Source organism: Bubalus bubalis, chromosome 14 (genome assembly GCF_019923935.1).
Source record: "Bubalus bubalis isolate 160015118507 breed Murrah chromosome 14, NDDB_SH_1, whole genome shotgun sequence".
NCBI classification, from domain to species: Eukaryota; Metazoa; Chordata; class Mammalia; order Artiodactyla; family Bovidae; genus Bubalus; species Bubalus bubalis.
In genome coordinates, this window is record NC_059170.1 from 75,419,551 (window position 1) to 75,441,509 (window position 21,959).

At 41.8% G+C, this 21,959-nt stretch overlaps 1 protein-coding gene and 1 non-coding gene across 4 annotated transcripts in view; both read right to left on the reverse strand.

The window, feature by feature from the left end:
• The window catches only part of MACROD2 (mono-ADP ribosylhydrolase 2), a 2,318,987-nt gene that overhangs the window by 1,518,729 nt on the left and 778,299 nt on the right, over positions 1–21,959 (reverse strand). The window lies entirely within an intron of this gene.
• Positions 6,285–6,360, reverse strand: LOC112578941. Its single transcript, XR_003103382.1, has one exon. It is a non-coding gene; the product is annotated as a small nucleolar RNA Z155 (small nucleolar RNA).

Genomic DNA, 21,959 nt, shown 5'->3' on the forward strand with positions numbered 1-21,959 from the left:
ATGCATGCGTCTTTCTTATTTTTCCCAGTACTTTTCTGAGTTTAAACGTTTTTAAGTTAAAAAATGAAGCTTTCTAAATGTCATCAACTTTCATAAAAAATGGGAAAGAAATCAAAGAGAAACAGTGTTAATGAAATTAATTCATATATCAGATGTTTATGCCTAAGGATGAGATAAAATCTTGTTTTCGACTGCAGAGCCATGGAGAAGGACGGTCTGAATCCTCACTCCTCTCGATGGCTGTGGGCTCACGGGAAGGCAGTTTAGCTTCTCTGGTGCCGATTTTCTCACAGGTCAAAACAGGGATTTAGAAGACCTCACCAGGGGTTGTTTTGCATATAAAACTGAGGTGATATGGTAGGAATATCTAGAACAGCATCTGCCACACAGGCCAAGCTCAGTGACATAGAGAAGTCATCATCCTGTTTTCTTAGTCCAACTTAGACTTTCTTCAGAAAGGTATTTCTCTCTTTAAAGCACCATTAATACACTGATATTGGAGAAGGCAATGGCACCCCACTCCAGTACTCTTGCCTGGATAATCCCATGGGTGGAGGAGCCTGGTAGGCTGCAGTCCATGGGGTCGCTAAGAGTCGGACATGACTGAGCGACTTCCCTTTCACTTTTCACTTTCATGCACTGGAGAAAGAAATGGCAACCCACTCCAGTGTTCTTGCCTGGAGAATCCCAGGGACAGGGGAGCCTGGTGGGCTGCCATCTATGGGGTCGCACAGATTCGGACACGACTGAAGCTACTTAGCAGCAGCAGCAACAATACACTGATATAATCATTTATTATAAGAAGAGAATCTTGAACTGGCTCCCATCTGCAGCAACAAACCTTGCTTTATTTACCACATAAAATACTAATGCATTGCAAAGTTCCCATTCATTCATTTAACTGATAAGTTAAAACCTCATTATAATGCCATTTACTGTGCTCTGCAATTCAGTACAAAACAGCCCTCTTGGGCTCCAACTTGGGTTTAATCACTGGATTACCAAGAGGTCTTTTCTATCAAGGGGCATCACCTGTGAGGCAAATTTAAAGGATAGTTATCAAAGGAGTCCAACAGAATTTTTTAGAAGTATAGATGTTCAGGATTGATAAGCAAAACATACAAAACCTTTTTTTTTTTTTTTTTTGGAGTACTAAGACAATCTTTATTTTTTATTTTTTAAATTTTATTTTTTTAAATTTTATTTTTAAACTTTACAATATTGTATTGGTTCTGCCATATATTGAAATGAATCCACCACAGGCATACACGTGTTCCCCATCCTGAACATTCCTCCCTCCCCATACCATCCCTCCGGGTCATCCCAGTGCACCAGCCCCAAGCATCCAGTATTGTGCATCGAACCTGGACTGGCGACTTATTTCATATATGATATTATACATATTTCAATGCCATTCTCCCAAATCATCTCACCCTCTCCCTCTCCCACAGAGTCCATAAGACTGATCTGTACATCAGTGTCTCTTTTGCTGTCTCGTGCACAGGGTTATTGTTACCATCTTTCTAAATTCCATATATATCTGTTAGTATACTGTATTGGTGTTTTTCTTTCTGGCTTACTTCACTCTGTATAATAGGCTCCAGTTTCATCCACCTCATTAGAACTGATTCAAATGTATTCTTTTTAATGGCTGAGTAATACTCCATTGTGTATATGTACCACAGCTTTCTTATCCATTCATCTGCTGATGGACAAAACCTTTTAAAGCCTTCACTTTAGACTAGTCAAGATAGAAGAAGGGTAAAGGAAGGTGAGTCATCATGTAAGCCATATAATTGAATTAACAGAAAGTCACAGGTGGAAAGTATCTACAAATATATGTAGACACCAATGACATACCGAAAGACAAAAGGCAGAAGAAAAATCTAAGTGTTCTATGGGTAAAGAAATCACCGCTTGTATGCTTTTTGTTTTGTCCATTGCAAAGGTGCAACTAGTGCCTTGTTTTCTACTGATATTTTGTACATTTTTAACATTGGTGTTAGAGTACATTTACAGCTCATCTTTTAAACTAGAGGCCTTATGACATCTAGCGTTGTCTCACAGACGCGGTGTGAGATGAGTCAGAGTCTCATATCTTCATCATGTACAGAATCTAGTTTTGATGACTGGAAAGTCCACTCTAGGGTTTGAGACAATGAACTCCAGGCCAACAATGACAAGCTTTTTCTCCAAAGAGGAAGAGGAGAGATTGCTTTTACGACCTAGCTCAGTCCCACAGCTCTAGCAGTGCCCAGTTCTGTTTTGGAAGTTACGTTTCTGTGTTTGGTACCTAGATGGCAACTGTGTCAGAGTCCAGGTCAGCATACATCAAAAAGTGCCAGCACTCACCGAGGGAGATGCATCTTATTACTGTAAGCAACTCAGCTCTCTTTAAATGTGTTTCTATAGCAGGTGAATGTGTGTTACATTGTTTCAGTCGTGTCCTACTCTTTGCGACCCCATGGACTGTAGCCCACCAGGCTCCTCTGTCCATGGGATTCTCCAGGCAAGGATACTGGGGTGGGTGGCCATTTCCTTCTCAAAACATGTGACTAGAATGGCAGAAAATAGGTGCCCATTTCACAGACCCCTTCTCCCCTCCAAGGTACCAAGCAAAAGTTTTGGCTATCTGGCACATCTATCACAGAAAAATGAATGAACACATATGGTCCAGCTGTAAGAGAACAAGCTTAAACATCTACTTCCAAGAATAACTGAATCGCTGAGTGATGTTTAGCTTCACAAATGGGACTTTGTTTTCCCTTATGCTAGATGTTCAATTATGATCTGAAACATCTATTATTTAAAAGTTTGAAATAATTCTATAAAATTCAGCTTATAATAATCATGTAAATTAATCCTACATGGCACCTGCCTTAAAAATAGCATCTAGGATCCTTACGTGACTATAAGATGCTAAAAATATTTTTTTTTCAAATTACAGTATATGAGTATGTACTACACACACACAAAAGTCATGGTTAAACCTCTTCTCTCAAAGAATACTCATAATGTTCTTTTAATATAAGAAGTTAACTCTAACCTCGATTTAAAGTTTTGTGGTGAACCTGGATACTTGTGGGAAAGAAATTAGTTTGCTTCTAAGTATGAGGATACAAAATTTTAGTGTATGTGCCTAAGAATATTTCTGCACAAATATACCTCAAGTTGTGAGTCTATCATTAATACTATAAGATATTCAGTGTCTTACATACTTACATTATAGATATTACATACATATGTATGTATCTATAAGATATTACCGGAGAAGGCAATGGCACCCCACTCCAGCACTCTTGCCTGGCAAATCCCATGGAGCCTGGTAGGCTATGTATGTGTATATATGTATATGTATGTATGTATACACATATATATATGCACACACACACATGTGTGTATACACACTTATGTATATTTATCTTTCTCTCAGGTCCCTGACACAGAGCTTCTAAAGCTTCTGGATTTTGAAAAGGAGTTAATCACCAGTGGCCAATGCCTTAATCAATCATGCCTACATAATGAACGCCGGCACCACCAGGCTGGGACTGCTTCCAGGTTGAGCGTGTTGGTGCTTCAAGGGTGGTCTGCCCTGAGAACATGGGGCCCCGTGCAGTCCTGTGCCTCCACTACTGCACTTCCCCCATTTGATTCCCAAGTTGCAGCCTTCATCATAAACCACCACCAGTAGGTAAGGCTTACTCAATGGCGCCCCACTCCAGTGCTCTTGCCTGGAGAATCCCAGGGACGGAGGAGCCTGGGAGGCTGCAGTCCATGGGGTTGCTAAGCGTCGGACACGACTGAGCGACTTCACTTTCACTTTTCACTTTCATGCATTGGAGAAGGAAATGGCAGCCCACTCCAGTATTCTTGCCTGGAGAATCCCAGGGACGGGGAAGCCTGGTGGGCTGCCGTCTATGGTGTCGCACAGAGTTGGACACGACTGAAGCGACGTAGCAGCAGCAGCAAACTATCAAACCTGAGGAAGGGCGCCGTGCTCACTCCCTCAGTCCTGTCTGACTCTTCACGACCCTTTGAATTAAATCCTGCCAGGCTCCTCTGTCCATGGGATTTCCTAGGCAGGAATACTGGAGTGAGTTGACATTTCCTTCTCTAGGGGATCTTCCCGACCCAGGGATTGAACCTGCATCTCCTGTGTCTCCAAGACTGCAGGCAGATTCTTTACCACCGAGCCACTGGGGAAGGGTGACAGGAACCCTCAAATTAGAGCTGGTCTGGTCCGTGAGAAGTACTGGTAACAAGCTGGGACTTTGGCCGGGACAGGGGGCGGGGGGCAGTCTTGTGGGACTGAACTCTTTTAATTTATGGCATCAACACTAACTCCAGGTACATGTTATCAGAATCGAGTTAAATCGTAGGACATCCAGTGAGTACCCAAAGACTTACAGCATTGGTGAGACAAGACACACACACATACATTTGTGCACAAATTTGCTTCAAAAATGTTTTGAGTAAAAACAGTTCAGAATTGGTGTCAGAAGTGGCAAAAGTGGGATTTACCAGGCCTACCCTGGCTCATAGAAACCCATGGTTTGGGAAGAGAAAAGATAAAACAGCCAGAAATGAAGAATCTTTGATCCCTGAATGGCTACCTACCCACATGATATGAATCCATGGCCAGTTATTAAAGTTAAAATTATCAATGGCATTTAGGAATGGTAGATCTGATTCCCAAGTTGGCTCACTGAATACACGTTCTTTAGTCATTAAGTTGTGTCTGACTCTCTGCAACCCCATGGCCCACCAGGCTCCTCTGTCCATGGGATTCTCCAGGCAAGAATACTGGAGTGAGTTGCCATTTCCTACTCCAGGGATCTTCCTGACCCAGGGATCTAACCCACATTTCTTGTATTAGCAGGCAGATTCTTTATCACTGGGCCACCATGGAAGCCCCCATTGTATGCATAAAGAAATGAAAAATAATGAGAACAATTCTAACCATTCTTACATACAATTCCTTGTGTATTATCTTCAGTAGCTTAAGGAGAAGGCAATGGCAACTCACTCCAGTACTCTTGCCTGGAGAATCTCATGGACAGAGGAGCCTGGTAGGCTGCAGTCCATGGGGTCACTCACTAAGAGTTGGACACGACTGAGCAACTTCACTTTCAATTTTCACTTTCATGCATTGGAGAAGGAATGCTAGGAAGAAGGAAAGAAGGAAGCAAGCTTCCTCTTGCTAATAAAAATATTAGATTAATTAACAAAAGAATACAGAAAGGCAGAGGAGAAGCTCAAGGGAATTGTATCAGGGTGGAAATTTTCAAACAGTTAAGAAATAAGTATAGCAAATATTGATGGTGGAAAAACAAAGAGGAAAAAGACAAGGGAGAGTCAAGAACTGGAAATCTTTAATGGCTATTAAAAATGGGATGGATAGAAGTGGACATTGATGGGGCTGAAACAAAGGTCTTAATACGCACTGTTGGAGGTGGGTGGACCAAAGGGACTCCCTCCTGGCTCTCCAGAATTAAAGGGCTTCCCAGGTGGTGCAGTGGTAAGGAATCCACCTGCCAGTGCAGGAGGCACGAGAGAGGTGGGGTCAATCCCTGAGTCAGGAACATCCCTTAGAAGAGGAAATGGCAACCCACTTGAGTAGCCTGAAAAATCCCATGGACAGAGGAGCCTGGCAGGCTACAGTCTACTGAGTCACAAACAGCTGGACACGACTGAGCACACACACTCCACAAGTCTGGTCTAAGTATTTCAGTTTGGAGGGATTTTAAAAGGCAGAAGGTAAAGATTACAATGAGAAATCAGACCTGAAATGACATAGGGCAATAGTCAGGCAGATAAGTCAAAATAAAGAACAACAGAAAAGCCAGGGCCACCATCTCAACATTTTGCTTGGGACCCCAAGACTTATGTACATGAGGGTATAAAATGGTCAGAGGGTGGAAAAGTTACTGGAACTTGATATGAAGCCACAGCACTGCGATTCCCATTAGAGAATATACAAATGTAGGGGTTGATAGGATTGCAAGAGTTGGAATATTTAAACTGTGTATTTAAACAGTTTACATAACAACTGTGTTTTTTTCTCTCTTCCCCTAATCACCTCAACTTTCATTTATTCCCTATCCCATGCTGTGGTCTCAGGACCATGACTATTACAAGTGCTGAAAGCAGAGGAGCTTCCTAAGCAAAAAACTGTGCTGTATTTTTAAAACTTTATATCAGAAGTCCTAGAGGCACAATGGAGTGGGTTATGCCTTCACTCACCCGGCAAAATTGGGGTTAACAGTGAATTGTGCTCTATTGCGCAGTGGTCAGATAATTTACCTTTCTTGTGATAAAATAAATTTCTATTTATGTGAAATTAATATCCTCTCACCACTGATAGTCATGCTTCCTTCCCTACCTTCTCTACCCCAAGCAACAATTAGCTCTGGAGGTCGATTAAGGGGTAGATGGCACAGATAACTGGGACACAAAATAGTAAATAGATTTCTCTTGTTGTCGCAACTCCCCAGCATCCTATTTGCAAAAAACAAGCTGTAAAGCTTTATTATTCACCGTAAAGTCTGAACGGTTAGAACACAAAGGAAACATGCATCGGCATTTCCCCTCTGAACACATTTGCATGCCTGTTTTAAGTGCTGGGGCTAGCGATCTCAGTCAGAAACTCGGTCACAACACATTGCAAACCTCTAAAATTATCACTGTAATGAGATTAAAAAATAAATTGAGCTTGGAAATCATCTCTGAACCCAGGCTAAATCAATGGGAGATCAATCAATCAATCCATCGGCTTTTCATCAGGCCAGTTAGGACCCGACTCCCAGGTGACGTTCTTTCCAGCTCTTCCTCTCTGCCTTATTTCATCCTGACACTACTGTTTAAACTACAATTTTGAAAGATGGTGGGGCGGGAGGAGTACAAGTACAGGACACCTAAAGCATTCTTGGTAGACACACCACAGGTCAACACAGGCAGGGCCTCCCAGTATATTAATGCTATTTTCCTGGCTTATTTTTAACTATTAGCCAAGATCCTAGAAGAGCCAAGTGAGTAGAGCACGAAACTGTTTCCTTAGCCCAGTTCTCCCAGTAATTGTGCTAATAATTATAAGTCATTAAGCTTAAAATTTCTAGTGTGCATACATTTGTTCATTCACAGATGGTTTCAAAGACTTCCTAGGACAGGAGATACAGTGGTGAAGTCCCTCCTGTCATGAAGATTATGTTCTGGTGGAAGAGACAAACATTCAAAAAACAAACGAATAAGGCATAAAATAACCTCAGATGAAGATGAGGGCCATGACATCAAGTACAGCAGGGCACGAGAGGAGAGAGTGATGGGGTGACATTTCAGATAAGGGGGGCAGGATGACCTCAGGGGAAAACAGCTCAGCCCCCGTGCTTACCTGGTGGCGGGCTGAGCTCTGAGTGCAGCGGATGCTGACTCGTCACCCTCAGCACTCCCGTGAGAGGGGGCTATGCTCACTCCCATGCCCAGGCCCGAAGAGGCCCAAAGAGGATTCACAACTGGCCCAAATCCAGAGTGAATTTGAGCCAAGAATGCTAGGCTTCAAAGCCCGTGTGTTTAACCATTGACTGGGATGAGAATATCAACAGAAAGAAAGTTCTGAACAGTAAGGGCATCCATTTAAATACTTCTCATGGGTTGATCCTGATTTCAGGAAGCTCCAAATTCTACCTTTAAAATGAATTACATCACAAATCAATCAAAGAGTTCAACAAAAATTTGACCAGGAATTACAAAAGCCTAAAGGGAAAAGGAAAGGAAAAGCAAACATAAGATCAGAGAGGCCGTAGTGCCAGAGGACAGGCCGGAGGTCCTGAATGCTGCCCATGTGTCCTACGTATGGGAAACAAAGCTTGGTACAGACGCTTCAATAGACAGGGGTCAACCTGATTTTTAAAAGGTGCTTCTAAAGAAAAGGAATAGGATGAACCACAGATAGGTAACACGTTTGTCTCTTCAATTGGTTTCCACAGTGTGTAATATAATACTGCATGTTTGACATTCTGATTGAGGGACTAGAGATCCAAAAGATTTTTTTTTTCCTAAAACGTATGGATATCAAATCACAGTCACTGAAAAAAAGTGTTTATAAATCACTGTCTGCCTTACTCTTAAGTAAGGTGAAATCTCAAACTCTCTCATAGGGATTATGGGAACGTGCTCTATGTGTCACTAGAAATGCCAGGCAGCTGTTAGACTGGCTCCAAGTTAAGAAAGGCCTGTACCCCTGATGCCAAGCCAGGAAAAGGCTTTCCAGAGCCATTTACATTAACAGACAGAGAAATATGTGTCATGCCCTCCTCCCCACCCCCAAGGTACAAGTGAGTCAGAATCCACTGACCATTTCCACTGGTCTCTGCATAGGAAACCCCCAAAATAGCATGAGGCAAGAAGGCTAACACCAGCAGATATTCTTCCACTGTTCAGTTCAGTTCAGTCGCTCAGTCCTGTCCAACTCTTTGCGACCCCATGAATCGTAGCACGCCAGGCCTCCCTAATCCATAACCAACTCCCGGAGTTCACTCAGACTCACGTCCATCGAGTCAGTGATGCCACCCAGCCATCTCATCCTCTGTCGTCCCCTTTTCCTCCTGCCCCCAATCCCTCCCAGCATCAGAGTCTTTTCCAATGAGTCAACTCTTCACATGAGGTGGCCAAAGTACTGGAGTTTCAGCTTTAGCATCATTCCTTCCAAAGAAATCCCAGGGCTGATCTCCTTCAGAATGGACTGGCTGGATCTCTTTGCAGTCCAAGGGACTCTCAAGAGTCTTCTCCAACACCACAGTTCAAAAGCAAGGCCCCAAATAAAACCCCCATGAAAAAGATGAAAGGATCATAGACGGAAAAACGGACAATTTGGATTCCTGGCAAGGTTTTATCACTTAAACGTGTGTGATCTTAGGCAAGTCACGTGTTCATTTCAGATCAATTCAATTCCAGCAGGACAAGGCCCTTGTCTGTTTTGCATATCACCCTTTTCTAAAAGATGAGCCAAGCACCTGGCACATATTTTAGGAACCAACCAGTGTTTGAATGAAACACTTACCACTACTTAATATGTACCAGACAGACTGGTGGATGCACGGTGCACTCATCCCAGAGCATCCCTAAAGGCCTCCATCCCAGTTCCACCAAAGCGTCCTCAAACCCTTCCAGAATGCTTTTCCAAATAGCTACACAAACTGAAAAAAGCCCTGAGTTAATATAAAACACATTATAATGCAGAAGGAAATACGTGTTCAGCATAAGAATATACTTCTAATGGAATACATGAAAAATAACATGCACATGTGTGTGTATACATGTATGTGTGTGTGTGTATATATATATATATAATTTTTTTTTTAAGTGGAAGTGTTAAGTCACTCAGTCATGTTTGACTCTTTGCTACCCCATGGACCATAGCCTGCCAGGCTCCTCTGTCCACGGAATTCTCCAGGCAAGAATACTAGAGTGGGTTGCCATGCCCTCTTCCAGGGGATCTTCCCAACCCAGGAATCAAACTCTGCATTGCAGGCAGATTCTTGACCATCTCAGTCAGCAGGGAAGCCCCATATGTGTGTGTGTACATGTATACATGTGTATGTGACACACCTAAGTAGAGGAATAACATTAAAACAGGAACAAAATCACCTGGCCATGTGAAGAAAGACAATAGTTTGGTATCATGTGCCATGATGAAAGAAAACAAAAACTGAGTGTCTATAAAGAGAAAGGATTTCTAAAACAGCCCTTTGTCCTCCACACACCTTCGAAGGGGTATCTGAACTCTAAATACAAAACACACAGTTTGAAAGAGAATTTGTAAAAATACAGTTAAGGTTGTCTCTGATGATCTTCACTGAGCAGAACAAATACAGATGGGGAATAAATCTTACCTCAAATGTCACAGGTAGGGAAAGGAAAGCTTCAGAGCCCCTTAGGAAATTATAGGGATTTCACAAATAGCGGGTGATTAGAAATGGAGCAAACTCGAGGTAGTTCTGAAAAAAGAAGGTGCTAATGGAAATCACACCACCAAGTCCAGCAAACAGATTTGGAAGGGCCCAGCCACAAAGGCACCTAGAGAGGCACCTCTGCTTCATTCAGTTAACAGCACCAACACAGACAGGAGCAGAATTTCTCTTCTCAAAATGAAAATGGCAATTCCTATCAGTTTAATATATATCGATATTCAGTTCAGTCGCTCAGTCGTGTCCAACTCTTTGTGACCCCATGGACTGAGCACACCAGGCTTCCCTGTCCATCACCAACTCTGGTGATGCCATCCAACCACCTCATCCTCTGTCGTCCCCTTCTCCTCCTGCCTTCAATCTTTCCCAGAATCAAGGTCTTTTCCAATGAGTCAGTTCTTCACATCAGATGGCCAGAGTATTGGAGCTTCAGCATCAGTCCCTCTGATGAATATTCAGAACTGATTTCCTTTAGGATTGACTGGTGGGATCTTGCAATCCAAGGGACTCTCAAGAGTTCAAAAGCATCAATTCTCAACTTTCTTTATAGTCCAACTCTCACATCCATACATGACTACTGGAAAAACCATAGCTTTGACTAGATGGACCTTTGTCAGCAAAGTAATATCTCTGCTTTTTAATATGCTGTCTAGTTTGTCATAGCTTTTCTTCATTGAGCAAGAGTCTTTTGATTTCATGGCTGTAGTCACCATCTGCAATGATTTTGGAGCCCAAGAAAATAAAGTCTCTCACTGTTTCCATTATTTCCCCATCTATTTGCCATGAAGTGATGGGGCCAGATGCCATGATCCTAGCTTTATGAACGTTGAGTTTTAAGCCAACTTTTTAACCCTCCACATACATACATACATATATATATATATATATGAATGACTGATAACTACAAAGGCTAAACAACACTTAAAGCATATCAGGTAAATATTAATACCAAATTGTATGATTTTCCTCCCAATGTTTCCTTACTAAGCTGGGCTTCATGTTCTGTTCTTTTTTATTAGTATGAAAAGGACAGGTTTCCATTCATAACCATTTTTCCAATCTTGTATGTTGTCTACAGAAGATATCATGAAGGGGTATGACTGCATGTTTTAAATTTAAAATGCAAGTGTAACTTTAGCCCCAAATTCTATTTTGCATTTAGGCCTATCCTTCAGCTTGGTAGGTTGGGTGTTGAGAAAATGTGATAGACCCCACCCACTCTGTTGGTAGGCCCCTCATTCTGCTTCATGTAGTTCGTGGCCATAGTTCCTGAATTAGTTAGCTATTGCTGTGTGACAAATAGCCCAAACTTAAAAATAACAAAGTTATTATCTTAATTTCTATAGATCAGGAATTCAAGAGTGGCTTAACTGTGTGTTTCTGGCTCAGGGTCTTTCATGATGCTGCAGTCAAGCTACCAGCCCAGGAGATCTGAAGGTTTCAGTGAGGCCAGAGGGTGTACTCCCAAGCTCACTTCTATGGCTGCTGACAGACCTCAGAAGATCCACCTTCAAGGTCACTCACAGAGAGGCATCAGTTCCCCACTGCAAGGGCCTTTCCAGAGGCTGTCTGAGGTCTCTCACAACAGAGCAGCTCATGTTCCTCTTCTCAAGGCCACGTCATGACCCAGGTGCTGACTTTACCGAGAGAGTGTACAGTGAGTTAAATGGCAATCCCAAAAAGATAATGTCCATGTTCTGAGGCTCGAAACCAGTGGATATGAAGTTATTTGGGTCTTTGCAGAGATAACTGGGTTAGGGATCTCAAGACTTAGAGATCATTCTGTATTAGGACTGCCCTAAACCCAATGATAAACGTCCTTAGAGGAAAAAGAGGACAAACAGCAGCACAGGGAAGATGGCCATGTGAAGACAGAGACCAGCACTGGGCTTATGTTGCCATAACCAGGAGCTGGAAGAAGCAAGGAGGGATGTTTCCCTAGAGTCTTTACTTTGATTTCTGAACCTCTGGTCTCCAGAAGTAACAGAATAAATCACTGTTTTAAGCCATCAAGTCTGTGGCAATTTGTTATGGCATCCCTGGGAAACTTAGATCTGAGAGAGAGAGAAGGTGGAGAAAGCAAGCCAGGGCAAGAAAGATGTAAGCCACAGTCTTTTTGTGACCTAACCTAAGAAATTTCCAGGATTCTGACACATTCCATTCACTAGAAGGGTGTCATTAAGTCGAGTCCACACACAAAGTGAGAAGAAATACCAAAGAACCTGTGGACGTATCTTTCCAATCAATGCAGGGCCATCTGAAGTTTCTGAAATTGACTTTCCATAAGGATGAGATGCTAGAAAGAAGCTGGAGAAAATGTCTGAGTCTTGAGGATAGTACAAGATTTTTCTTAATGACTATCTGTGATTTCCACATTTTGTCAGACACTGCTGCATATGTCCAAGTAGATTATTGTAAACTTTACTAGTAGAACTCAAGAGTGCCATAATTTACATATAGCTTATCTAAATAACAAGGCTTCCCTGGTGACTCAGCAGTAAAGCATTCACCTGCAATGCAGGAGATGCAGATTCAACCCCTGGGTCAGGAAGATCCCCTAGAGGAGGGCAGGGCAATGTACTCCAGTATTCTTGCCAGGAAAATCCCATGGACAGAGGAGCCTGGTGGGCTACAGTCCATGAGTTTGCAGAGTCAGTCACGACTGAGCACACATGCATCCATCTTAATTACTATTTATTTACTATTAACAATAAAGTGCCATAAGAAATCAATATTTCAAAAGTATGTTTATGTATATCATCTCACTTAATAGTTTATCAGCTTTTCACAATACTCCTATAAGGCAGTTAGTATGATCAAAGAGACTAGGAGAGGCAGTACATTTTAGTGTTCTTTCTAGAGGGTTATACTGTGAGTCAAGACCCCAGATTCTTGTTGCTTCTGTTCCTTAACACAGGACCCTGGAAGAAATAATCTTTAGGAGCCTCAGGTTCTTTCACTGTAAAATTAATTAGGATTCAGTGAGCTTTTATTTATTTATTTATTTTTTAATGGCTGAATTTTTTTTTAATTTTTTTTATTATTATTTTTTACTTTACAATATTGTATTGGTTTTGCCATACTTCAACAAGCATCTGCCACAGGTGTACCCGTGTTCCCCATCCTGAACCTGCCTCCCACCTCCCTCCCCATACCATCCCTCTGGGTCATCCCAGTGCACCAGCCCCAAGCTTCCTGTATCCTGCATTGGACCTGGACTGGCAATTCGTTTCTTATATGATATTATACATGTTTTAATGCCATTCTCCCAAATCATCCCCCACCTCCCTCTCCCACAGAGTCCAAAAGACTGTTCTATACATCTGTGTCTCTTTTGCTGTCTCGTACACAGGGTTGTCGTTACCATCTTTCTAAATTCCATATATATGCGTTAGTATACTGTATTGGTGTTTTTCTTTCTGGCTTACTTCACTCTGTATAATAGGCTCCAGTTTCATCCACCTCATTAGAACTGATTCCAATGTATTCTTTTTAATGGCTGAGTAATACTCCACTGTGTATATGTACCACAGCTTTCTTATCCATTCATCTGCTGATGGACATCTAGGTTGCTTCCATGTCAGTGAGCTTTTAAATTCCTATCAGCTCCACAGTAGTGGCATTACCTCTATTACCTCCAAAAAGTAGACTAAAATTAAAGTTGTACATACATCAGAACTGAAATAGAATACTTGCAGCAAAGAAGAAGTACCAAAAAATTAATGAGCTGTCTCGTTCCACAGTTTGGGCAAAGTGATTTTTCCTAACCCAGTGGTAGATCTCCTTCAATCTGGTGGCAATGACTTTCTCCCCAGAGAGTAGTCAGTTCAGGTACCACCTCCTCCAGGAGGCCTTCCCTGACCACCACGGGAAAGGCTGCTCCCTCCCTCCACTGTCCATTCTTATGGAACTTTTTATTTTCCTCATCGTCCTTACCACCATCTGAGAGGCTCTGCTTTTAACGTGAATGAGTTTATTTTCTACTTCTCCCTGCTGGAATCTAAGATGGAAGAGGAGAGGACCTTGGTGGTCTTCTTCACTGTATTTTTTCTATAGGCTAAAAGAGTACTCAAGCTCAGAGGAAGCGGCAGTACACTTTGGTTGAATAAGCAAATGAGGTACAGGATGGTTTACAAGTAATAATAGAGCCGTATACAACCCACTCCAGGAGTCTCGCCTGGGGAATCCCATGGAAAAAGGAGCTGGCGGGCTACAGTCTATGAAGGTCTCGAGCATCGGACACAGAGCATGCACACACACATAATTTATATATCTAAAGTCTTACACTATTAAAAAGCGGTTCTGTGTCTACTCCTTAACAACCTTGCCTGATGTACACTGTCCCACTCCCAGCTAATCATGGATGAGGAAACTCAGGCTCAGAAGGTTTGACCCAACAATTAGAATATCCTGGATTCAAGACTTCTCGGACCTCTACCTTAACGACTAATGTTCTTGACCTAGAACCAATCTTTTATTCCATAGTGCAGAGCTTGGTCTCACCAATATTTTCATCTGTAAACACCTCTATTCAAGCCACCAAGTGGTCTAATATTTAATCTTTGGGATTAGTAATGGCAAGCACAGTTAATAAGTTTACCCACTTCATATTTAAATCATATATGCTAGTATATGTTAGCTCAAGAAACATTTTAGCACTGAGGAAAATCTTCATTTAACTCAGTATCTGCTACTTATTTCAACAAATGTATTCTGCTGTTCCTGGCCATTAAGTACTGTGGCTCTGAGATTAACCTTTCCTGTTTGCTTGTGCCTGACCTCAAAGCATCCTAAATTACTCAAAGCAATTCTGATGCTTTAATTTATGAGAACACCTTCAACTATTCATCTTCTAAATCCTGAAAATGATGATCCCTGCACAACAGCAGCTCTCTTTTTAATCTTAGCTGATAACTCTGATTAAACACATCCAAAGGCTGATTACCCCCCTGCGGTTAAAGCCACTGTCGCCGCTAACTACTCATTTCACAGCGGGAATTGCCTCCAAGAGCCCATTTACATTATCACTCAGAATTGATTTACACTGTTATTTCCTATTGATCACATAGGAAAAAGAAGGTACAGACAATGTCCTCCGAAAGCCTGCTAAGATGTCAACTAGCCCAAGCCAAGGATAGGCAGCTATTACACTCAGCCAGTAATGCAACGATGTAAATACCGAGTTACTCCCCAACTGCAGACATTTTTAAAAGATACCATTTACTATTAGAATTTTAAATATTTCATCACAAAACCACTAGGGGAATGTTACCAAAATGGATCAAATCAAATAAAGAGAAAAAGAACATAATCTAAGTGTAGATTCTATGTGTACCATGTGAACAAATTAAGCAAACAAAAAAAAAGTGCTTTTTTGCTCTGCTAGATAGTTGGCACCCCACTCCAGTACTCTTGCCTGGAAAATCCCATGGACCTCTGAGCCTGGAAGGCTGCAGTCCATGGGGTCGCAAAGAGTCGGACACGACTGAGTGACTTCACTTTATTTTTTCACTTTTATGCATTGGAGAAGGAAATGGCAACCCACTCCAGTGTTCTTGCCTGAAGAATCCCAGGGATGGGGGAGCCTGGTGGGCTGCCGTCTATGGGGTCACACAGAGTCGGACACGACTGAAGCGACTTAGCAGCAGATAGTCTTTGAGCAAGCGGCACGCCTAATGACAGGGTAGAGGACACGCTGCAGGAGGCAGTGGTTCTAGCTCTGCAGATTTCTGCAGTCACACAGGTTTATCTGGAGAGTACTTTTAGTCAGCTTATGGCAGCACAGCTATGACAATGACAAAGAAAATGCTTTCATTAATTCCTCCAGTAAACATGTATTGAAAGCCTCCAGCTCTGAAGCAGGCCTTTATTATGTCAGATGCTAAGGATTCTAGGCGTGAATGAGACAGATACAACTTCTGTTCTCCTTAAACTGTTATCCTGTTTGAGAAGACTGGTTACAAACAAGGAAACAATTAAATACAGATACCATCCCTAAGTGTGAAAATGCCACAAAGCGATGTAGAGCATGTCAGAGTTCTCGTCAAAGGAAACTTGAATCTGTGACCCAGAAGGAAGCCTGTGTTGTGTGCTGGGTGAGCAATCAAAAGGCAAGGGCTCTGCCCTGAATGACATCACTGTCTAGGTGATGGTTAGAACGTGTGAGAGCCTGTTCAAAACCAGAGTCTCTGACTCAGGACATCTGGGGTGGGACACCAGAGTTTGCATCTCTAACCGGTTCCCAGGAGGCGTTGCTGCTGTTTCTCCACGGAGCCCATTCTGAACACCTTCTGTCCTCCTCACGTCCATATTCATCATGAGGACCACAAAGGAGATAAGCTATACAAAATTCACTTACTATAAATGAAAGAGGTGGTAATTATAAAGAAATCAATTCAGACAGAAATTAAAATCCTAAAGCACTTAAGGAAAATGAGCCAATCAGGGTTGATTTGAGGAGGGGGAAAAAAAATCTCATCTCTCTCTTCAGGAAGGAAGATGATTTTATGTTCTTCAAAAGCCATTTTTCTCTTTACGGAGTATACGGCATTTCATTTCAGAAGGGGCTCACGAGGGCTCTCAGGTCTGCACCACAGACTGGCCGTCACACTCAGCAGCAAGGCCTCTCCGCCGCCGCCACAATCAGACACCTGCTGAGGGAGCCACGTGGTCAAAATCAGGTCGTGTTTTGCAGAGGACTGACTCAGAACCGTCTTGTGAGCAACCCCTAGAAACTGAATTTCCGCAGGACTACAGGCTCCTGCTCAGCACACGGACTAACAGAACTGCAGGAAGCAAGGAATAAAGATGTATTGCCTAATACTCTGGTGGTTTGACTTAACTTTCCCTTCAGACATTTGATATTCACTCTCCAGTTCCGGCCCTGTTGAGAAAAACGACTTATTTCCCCACCCGCCCCCCAACCCCCTGCCAAGCATGGTTTTTCCCAAGGTAGTCTTATAATTTGAAAGACTTAGAAAGACTTCAGATCTTCCTCCCAAAATGAGGTTCTGTTGAAGCAACTGAAGCAGGGGCTGTCCCAAGGAAGAGATGGCAGGCATTTTAATCTCATTTTTATCAACAGTGATCTGGGTAAGTCACACACATTCAATAAAATTCGGTAAACGGTTAATCCTTCTCAATCTCAGTCAGCTTCCTCCTTTATAAAAAGTAAGTATTACCATAGACTAGTTGTTGGCAAACTTTTCCAGCAAAGGGTCAGACTAATGTTTCAGGCTCTGTGGCCGGACAACCCTGGTCTCAACTGCTCAGCTCCATCCCATGAAAGCAGCCACAGACACCATGTAAACACACAGGCACGTCTGTGTTCTAACAAAATCTCTATTTACAAAAACAAGCAGCAGGCCTGGCCCTCACTGGCCACAGACTCGTTCCCTGGCTCAGGAATACCGACTTGGTCACTGTCACGTCTTTAATACGGACCTGGTTTGTTACTGGGAGCAACAGATTTAAACTCTCTGTACCTGAATTTCTCTGCGTGTTGGAAGAAAACATCACTTGTGATGTCAGTTCCTCACAGACATTTCAAACGGACTACTGAGCGAATGTCTGAAAGCACTATGATTTCTTGATGAAGGGCGCAAGAGAAGTCCTAATTATTATCAACAGTGCCTTTTTTAAGCTACAATCATCTGATTATTACTGCACCTGGGAATGGTCTAACGGTGCTGATCCCGCCACTCCGTGGCATTCACACATGTTATGCTGTGGTCTCTCGCCCAAGAGTTTCCCTTCAGATGATTAATGTACAGCACTGAGCTGGGTGCTAATCATGCCCTTTGATGTTGTACAAAGATTAAAAAGAAGCATTTTTTAAAAAAAACAGAGTCCACCATTTTATATACACAAATTTAACATTTTCCCATTTATCTTTGATGATTATTCAGCCCTAAGGCCTAAAAGTAGTGCATTCTCAAGAAATAAAATAGATATGTGACCTATGATGAAAATCAAATAAAGTTGATGTGACTTCTTTATTTTTATTTGTTCACCTTTAGAAGAAGGTCCATTAAGAGTAAATTTCTTAAAATAACAGAAATGAACTTCTTTGCAAACTAGAAGCAGACTCACAGACATAGAAAACAAACTTATGGTTACCAGGGAAATGGTTGTAGGGTGGGGGAATGATAAGCTAGGAGTTTGGGATTAACAGATACATACTACTGTATACAAAATAGACAAATGACAAGGACCTACTGTACAGCACGGGAATTAAATTCAGTAGCTTATAATACCCTATGATGGAAAGGAATTGAAAAAGAATATATATATATATGAAAGTGAAAGTGAAGTCATGCAGTCGCGTCCTACCCTTTGCGATGCCATGGACTGTAGCCCACCAGGCTCCTCCCTCCATGGGATTCTCCAGGCAAGAGTACTGGAGTGGGTTGCCATTTCCTTCTCCAGGGGATCTTCCCGACCTAGGGATCGAACCCAGGTCTCCTGAATTCCAGGCAGACGCTTTAATCTCTGAGCCACCAGGGAAGTAAAATTGAATAACTGAATCACTTTGCTATACACCTGAAACTAACATTATAAATCAACTATAATTTTTAAAAAAAGACTAAATTTCTTAGATAAAAGATTTTGGAATTAGGTGTATGCTATGGTAAAATATGATTTAAAAAACACAATATATAACTAACACTGATTTCATAATTTCTTAGAAATATTAGTATACATTTACATCCCCCATACCAGCAACTGGGGCTTCCCTAGTAGCTCAGTTGGTAAAGAATCCGCCTTCAGAGCAGGAGACCTGGGTTTGATCCCTGGGTCGGGATCCCTGGAGAAGCGAATGGCAGCCCACTGCAGCACTCTTCCCCGGAGCATGGACAGAGGACCTGACAGGCTACAGACCATGGGATTGCAAACAGTCAGACACAACTGAATGACTTTCCCTTTTCCTACCAGCAGTTATCAACCACTCTGCCACCTTTAACAATCAAAGCATTTGACAGATATTTCTCTAGTATCCATTATACACAAGAGACTTCTAGGAAGATGGAAAGTTTGCATAAATAACAATAATAATAGCAAGTGGCATGTGCTCTCAGCATGTTAACATGCAGTCTTCTGGATTTTGAGGGAAAAGAAGGTACTTTTAGTTGAGTTGCTTCATGGCAGAAGTGATATTTGAGCTGAGTTTGGAAGATAAGTAGAAAGGAAGACAGAATTCTCTAGAAACTCTCCAATATAGATCACAGGTACCATGTACAGACATGCCATCTTGAGCAATTCAGATCATGTATAAGGTCGTAAGCAGCTCAAGATAGGAGAGTAAATCATGGAAGGCCAAAGATAATCAGGCTAACAAGTCTGTGTTTGAGGAAAAACCCACTGAAGGATTTGGAGAGGAGCAGAGTTAGATTTAAGAAGAGGGTATTGCAACCCACTCCAGTATTCTTGCCTGGAGAAACCCCATGAATGGAGGAGCCTGGTGGGCTACAGTCCAAAGGGTCACAAAGAGTTGGACATGACTGAGTGATTAAGCACAGCACAGAGTTAGATTTTATTCATTCATTCAAAAATATTTCTTGAGCCCCTATTAGGTGTCATACACTTTTGCTGTATGGATACAACAATGAATGAAAAAGATGCAGAAAAACAACTACTGCCCTCATTCCAATCTGGGGACACAGACGAGAAACTGAATAAGTAAATGACACCGTGTATTTGAAGGTTAAATGCTACAGATAGACAATTATAAGTAACGTAGAGAAGTAATTAAAAATAGGTTAGTTAGGGTGATAGCTGAGGTGAGGTTTGAGCAAGGATTTGAATTAGGTGAGGGCAAAAACCACACCTGTATCTGGAAGAACAGAATCCCAGGTGGAGGGGAGGCGACTAATGAAAAGACATTAAAGATCAAGCAAAGCAGGCTGTGTGAGTGAGCAGGAGGACAGAAGATGGTAAGGAGGGTCCCACATCACCTGGAGCCTGCAGACAATCACAGGGACTTTGAATTTAGGAATATTCACCTACGAAGACTGGGCAGAACGGACTGCCGGAGGGCAAGAATTAGAAGTAGAAGCAACAGGCAAAAACCTCTTTGTCAGGTGAAAATGTTTGAAACCATTTATTCGTTCATGTTAATTAGGCACATATGCTAGATATTGATCCTGGGATTGAAATTGAGATGGACAAGCCTTGGCTACATGAAGCTGACCCTCTCAAAGATTGACAACAGCATGAACAGAAATGTCCAACTGGTTGACGACAAAAACCTATAGAAATCTAAATTTTATTATGAATCCAAAAAAAACTAATATTATAAAAGAGAATGTATCAAATGGTCAAATCATACAAACAGTCCTTAGTTCACATTCTAAGTCAATTCCTTAAAATACTGACCAATATTCTTTACACTCATAAGATAACTTTTGATAAGAATGACTGGCCATTCTATGTCAAAAAAAAAAAAAAAATCATTTAAAATATCCAAGTAGTGAAGAAATGCTAAATCTTTGAGGCTTATCATCCCACCGATTATGATGGATCACAGAATACAGACTCTAAGTATAATTAATTCAAATACAAGCACTTATGAATAGATTAATTTAGCAAGCATGAAGGAAGCAAAGACCAGTCCAAAATTACCAAGTTTGTCTGTAACCCAGGCAACAGCATTTTGCAAACAAATTGCTGATGCACGAAGATATTATCACTGGTGACTGGATGACTGGCTTTAGTACCTTAAATGATAAAACCGCTGTCACAGAGGACAGATAGGAACTAGACTCTGCTGTCAAACTGTCATGGAATTATTAAATATGGAAGGGAAAAATGACCCAAACAGTATGTAATGAGCTCCCTTTTCATTCTTTCGCTACAAAAGCACATCTGTGAATTGTTAATGACTCTGAAATGGATGAACCAAATTGATGAGAAAGAAAAACATCTCTCAGGGATAGGGAAAGGGAAAATGAACACACAGAATGTTTCTAAAATATAATCTAAAACACAAGGGCTGGTGAAAGTACTGTGATACACTACGGAGTAGTGTGCAAAGTCTAAGCTGTTATTTCCTACTGTTTTCATTGTTTTTATGTTTTTTAATGTAGATCATTAATCTCATTAAACATAGAGAAACACTGATATCTATTCACAAATACACCATATCTGTGGCGTTCTTGAGGTGGTTCTGCCATCCTTGTCTGGGAACTACTACCCTGCCGGATGCTTTTCCTTTTTCCCCCTAGATGTGCCCTCTGGGCTGGTGTGTCATCTGATTCAGTATCTCAGCCCACAGAGATTCTGTACTGAGTTCTGGTGATTGACTTTTCCATGGCTAGAGTCCTTGTTCTACAAAGACTTACTTGCCCTGGAACGCCCAGGAATCCCAGTCATGGAATTCCTCAAGCACAGGTATACACTCATCTTTGTAGCTCAGTGTCTGGTGTTGTAGAAGCCTTCAACAACCCTGAACTGAGCTGAATGACAATCAAGGAAGCTCATACAAGAGGGATTTCAGACGGAGCAAGCACACGAAACAAAATGATCATGGTGTCTATCCATACAACAGATCCACCATTCAATTTGGTTATAGTTAATCATTCTGAGGCTATCTGTCTTCAGAAATCTCAGGGCTGAAGAACTTTTGATTTGTGCTTTAACTTATAAGAAAGAAAGTACTGAATCAATAGGAGACTACAATTATTCATTGGTTTAAGGACAGTCACCAGTCTGAAAATCATCAATAATCTGCTTGTCCTCAGGGTGGAATCGACTATATCACGAAGGTAGTATGGCAGTAAGAAGGAAGAAAGACCAATATTGGTAAATAAGGAATCCTACCATCCCAGAAAGGGAAATCTCCTTTAATACTCAGGGCCTCTGAGTCAGAGGGAGTGCTCAGAATACCGCTGCACGCAGAGGACTTATATGACGTAAATATACTTTCCAAGCAAGAGTGAGGGCCATTGGCCCATGATTTGACTCTTTCACACAAGATAAAAACACTAACAAGGAAAGGAA